Below are 6,000 nucleotides of genomic sequence, written 5' to 3' on the forward strand. Positions count from 1 at the left end.
TTAATCAATTTCAATGAAATATATATATACAGTTTTAGTGTTGGTTCAATATCAGTCGATTTTTCATTATCATACAAGAATAACCAATATTCAAGATCATCCGGACATTCAAGAGTAGTCCAATATTCAAGAATAATCGGTTAATCTTTATTGTTCAAGATCGTCGATCCAACAATAATAATCGCTTAATCAAGAATAATCATTTAGTCAAGAATGCTTAATTATTCATTAGTAGTCAATTATTCAGTACCTTTATTTACCCCTCTTAACATGACTCAGACCTAGACGGATACACGGATCCAACCCACACACCGGATAGCACACAGTGTTTCATCGGCTGAAGCCGAAATACACCGTGTCAAGAATTGTAATAGTAATGATAACGATAGCGATGCGATATACGTAATACCTCACTGAACAAATTCGAACGATAATAAAGAATAATAATAATAGCGGTACACGAATACCTCATCGTAACAAATCTAGAACAATAATAAAGAATAAAGAAGACGACACTTATAGTATCTCATCGACACAAAGTCGGAATATCCCTGAATACTTCCAATCCTATGGCATGCCAACTATATCCGACCAGCCCGATACAGTTAATAGGGTATTCAATTCACTTTCAATTTTTTCAATCAATACACATTTAAATTAATCACATAAATTCATAATTCAATATAATTCAATTCACTTTTCAAGAAAAAATATTCCAAATTCCACATTAATCACATATTCATATTTATTTCATCACATTCCCAATCAATTTAATTTCCAATATAACATACATTCAATATTCAATTTCCACATCAATCACATATATCCATATAAATTCAATAAATTTATCACATACCAAATCAATCCATTTCAATTGTAAAACACAATACAAATAATTCTCACCTAAATTACTTACCATAATATTTAATCAAAATACAACAATTAATAATTAAATTCACTTTTCAATTTCAACCAATATTCACTCCAATTCAAATAATCATCTCGATGCACTTACCATACATATTAAATAATAATTTTAACAATTAAATATTAAGTTCAGATTATAGAAATACAAACCGTAATTTCCGAGCTAACCCTCGTTGACTTTGCCTTTTTTTTGCTTAGCTGAGATTTTCGACACAATGTTAGCTACTGAAATTAAAACAATTAAAAATTCATCAATATACAATTTCATTTTATTAATTCCAATTTCAACTCAATATATACATAACTTCTAATTTAATCCCAATTCAAATTAACTTGTTTTCTTTACAAATTATTCTCTATTTTTCACTAAACTATCACTTAAAACCAAATTTCAACTCTCTAATTTCTCCATAAATCCCTAATTTCAAATTTCTTTCAATTTAGCCCCTAAAGCACAAAACTTATGAATTACTGTACAATTTAATCCTTATTTCACTTCTAACTTGAATTTCTATCAATTTAATCCCTAATTCATCATTTTAATCAACATGAACCATATTTAGAAATCTAATAACTTTCAAAATATCAACTAACTTTCATCAAAACCTTATTCCAAAACTTCAAAAACATCAAAATTAAGTAAAAAGGGCTAAATTGACTTACCTATTAAACTTCCAAACCTTCAAACCCTAATTCTCCCTTTTCTTTTCTTTCTCCTTTCTTTCTTTCCTTTTGCCTATTCTGTTTCTTTTCTTTGTTTCATTTCTTTTTTCTTTCTTTATTTACTATATATATATATATATAATATAATAATAACAATAAAATATCTATATTAAAAATCTATTTAATAACAAATATTTATTTAACACTTGTATGCATATATATTATTACACTTGTACCAAATCATTTTTATACACTTGTCTTTCTTTTATTTATTTTATTTATTTCATATAAAAATCTATTTACTTAAATAAAAGCAACTAAATAAAATATACTACAATTGTATGCGAATATATGTATTACATTTGTATGTTTTATTTACCATACATTTGTCTTTATTTAATTTATTTCATAATATAATATCAATTTAATAATAACAATAACATTAATATTTACTTAAATAATAAGTAAATACATACATATATTACAAATGTATGTATAATATTTATTACACATGTATTTTCTTTTTATCACACACTTGTCACAATTTAATTTATTTATCATATAAATATCTTATAATATAATTATAATAAATTAATTTAATATAATTTATTACTAATAAATATATATATTTTATAATTAAAATCTAAGTAAAAATCTTAGATTTGTACTTTATATGTCGCCTCAATTATGCTAAATGGCATAATTGCCATTTTGGTCCTTTTTATTTTTTAATCTATAATTAAACTTTCAAAATTTATTCAATTTAATCCTTTTATCCAATTATCCTTAATTAAGCTAAATTCACTTAATTAAACTCTAATTAACCACTCAATTAACTTTTTAAATATTTTTGATAAATATTTATGGATCCGCTTTTTAGTAATCGGAGACTCAAAAATACACTTTTTCGATAACCGTAAAATTCGGTCATTACAAGATGAGTTAGAAAATATTATTTATTTAATATCTACAAAGTTATATGAGTGTTGTAGTAAAATATGGTCTATTAATTTTGATATTTAGATAGTTAATTAAGGAAAAGAGCTAAATCATAAAATTAACAAAAGTGAAATTTTATAGAATTTCTTAGTGTTTGAGGGTTCAATTAAGCAAATGGGCTATTGTTATCACATTATTTATTGGATGATGACATTATTTATTTGTTAAGGATGATTAAACTTAATTAATGGTATAATTATTTTAACTTAATCATAAAGTTCTTAATAATTACAATTTTACCTAAGTATATATATTAAAATAAAGAAACCAAAAGATGAAAGAAAAATAAATTACCATCTTTCTTTTCTTCCATGGTTGTATGCTAGGGGGAAGTTTAGGGTTTTATTTTCAACTTTGTTTCTTCAATTGGTATGTGAATTCAAGCCCGTTTCTTGTATATTTATGTTTTTAGAATCCCAGGAGCTTGATTTAGCTAACTCAGGGACTATTTTGCAAAACTATTTAAGTTTTTTAAAGTTGTTATTGAGGTTTTCTTGAAACTTTTGTAGTTATTTAGTTAGTTTTGAAGCTTAGATATGTTAATGAACTAGTTTGTAAAATAAAGTTATTATTTTTTAATATAGTGACTAAAATGCAAAAAGTCAAAAATGTGTAAGAAAATTCTAATTTTTTCTGTACTAATAGACTATTGGAGGACTAAATTTAGGTTGATTTTGAAATTGAAGCTCAAATGTGATAATTACAATAAGATTGGTTTTAGGGACTAAATTGTGATAAATATAAAAGTTGAGAGATTTTAGTATAATTGAAATTGAATTGGGACATGAGATTTATATGTTATTTTATGTTGCATGGATTGATTAATTAAAGTAAATTATATTTTAGATCAAGAATTTCAACGATCGAAGGACGTACGAGGAAAAGGAAAATTTATTGATAAGCCATTGATAGTTGAATCGTTACCATTTCGACAAGTAAGTTCATATATTTTGAATTTACTCATTTATTTTTATTTTTTATACTAAGATTATTGATATTTATTATTTTTGGTCTTGATTTATAATGTATCTCAATATGTCCTGATGAAATTAGTAAATGCTCGTATACAGATTTGTGATTTTTGCCCAGGTTCCCAGTCTTGCATATGTTGCGGACTAAAGAATACGGATTTAGGTTCCCATCCTCTGTATTTGTTGCGGATTTGAGAATAAAAATTTAGGTTCCCAACTCTTGCATATATTGCGGACTGGAGAATACGAAATATTAAGCCCTCACTGGGTAAATTATCGTGTAGGTTGACTCTTTTGGGTAACCAAGCACTACTGTTTTTATTTGTATATTGAGGTATTTTACAAAATTTCACCGGGAAGGTTGCCTTTAAAGCCTTGGAGACTTATTTGTGAAATTAGTTAAAGAATTTATGTGATTTGATTATGGGATTATAGTTGATTTACTTGGAATTGAATATAATTATAGATGTTCATATGATTAAGCTCAAACATGTTGCCTATATTAATGATGTGGATTGAATTTTGATAGGTTAAATTGTATCTCAATTTGAGTTCTGTATATGATAGTACTTGAACTAAGTTCTGTATATGATAGTACTTGAACTAAGTGATATTTAAATTGTATAAGCTTACTAAGTATTTGATATACTTATTTGTATTCTTGTTTTTCTATAGATTGTGGACATTCGAGACATGTCGATCGGATCAACAAGAAGCTCACACCTATCGTCACTTAATTCGTTAGATTTTTGAAGTTTTGTAGTTGGGTTACTTGGGGCATGTATATAGAATGTTTATGTGCAGGTTAAAAATCATGTTTTGGTATTTTGGTTGTGAATAAGATTGTATGAAACTCAGACGTATTAAATGTTAGAACCTATTTGATATATGGTAATTAGTTTGGCCAAGTTTTGGTTAGTTTATTATGTGTTTAGGTAAGTAGATGTTGTAACACTCCAAACCCGGCTTAGACGTTATGGCCGAATCTGGTGATGTCACATGGAATGGGTTTGAAATAAAACTAACTCGATAAAAACCTTAAGCTTAAAAACCCTTATTTTCTTTCATTTAGTTCAAAGCATTTATTCATTGCCTTAAAAATCTTTTAGTGCGGAAGCATATGAAAACCGTGATGTTTAAGCAATTCAGTTCGTGATTTAGAAAACCTTGTTTAAGTAAACCGATGTTTTAGGAGAAATTATTTGTCAAAACATGCATAAAAACGAGCATCAAACCAAAACTACAATTAAAGCCCATACAGTCCAGAAATTTACAAACTCTCTAAAAAAAATTACCGAAACTTAAATAAAGTCATAAAGCCACATAAAACAGTTCTATGGCGAGTGGCCACCGTTGAGTCCTCCACTGGACCGATCCTGTAACACCCTTTACCCAAGTCCGAGGTTAGGACTGGGCATGAGGTATTACCTAACTTAAACGCATGTATACAATCATTTCCGAGTTGCAAAAACTGGATCAAATTGAAAGCTTTTCAATTTTAGTCTAGAAATTCTTAATATTGGCCTACGAGGACCAAAACACTCTTTGGAAACGATTCAGGTTTAATCTGAACACCTTTGAAAACTTTGAAAAATGTGACTTGAAACAAGGGTACACGCCCGTGTGAAAGAGCAACACGCCCGTGTGAAAGGGCAACACGCTTGTGTGGCCATTTTGACATGGCCATGCTGATGGCCCATGTGGTTCACACGGCTTAAGCACAAGGGAACATGCCCATGCCCTAAACTCGTGTAAATTTATTTTTAAATTCGAACCTACAGGGGTTTTCACAAGGCCTGACACACGCCCATGTCCATGGTCTGTGTCCCTCACACGGCCATGACACACCCGTGTCTAAAAACCTTGACATTCTGTTTTTGACATCAGCAACCAATTAGAGGCACATGGCCAAGGTACACACCCATGGCCAAATGCTGTGTCCTCCACACGGCCTATTTAATCTACTTGCTTGGCTTTCCTCCGGTCTAGGTTCGGATTTTGTATTTATTGATCTAAAATAATAAAAATTCACTCATTTAATCACTAAATAAATTTAGAAAATAAAAAATTCACATTTTTTTGCAAAATGTCTATTTTTCCCCTAGACTTTTACAAAATGACCATTTTACCCCTAGGCTCAAAAATCAATTTTTATCGAATTTCTTCATGTATTAAGCCTAGTCAAACCCTTTTTACTCTTATAGCAAGCTAAAGTTTTCATTATTTCACTATATTACTATATATTTTGCAATTACTACAAACTAGTCCTTTTTAGGTGTTTTTCATGAACACCTCTTCACAAAATCTGTTTATTACACAACTAAGACTCATTTCCTTCCATAAAAACTTAGCAAACAATACAAACCCTTTCATGGCAAATCCTTAGACTCAAAATAGTCCCCCCATTAGCTAGCTCATACAACAAGGGTTTCAAAAGTAC

Source organism: Gossypium arboreum, chromosome 10 (assembly GCF_025698485.1).
Source record: "Gossypium arboreum isolate Shixiya-1 chromosome 10, ASM2569848v2, whole genome shotgun sequence".
NCBI lineage: Eukaryota > Viridiplantae > Streptophyta > Magnoliopsida > Malvales > Malvaceae > Gossypium > Gossypium arboreum.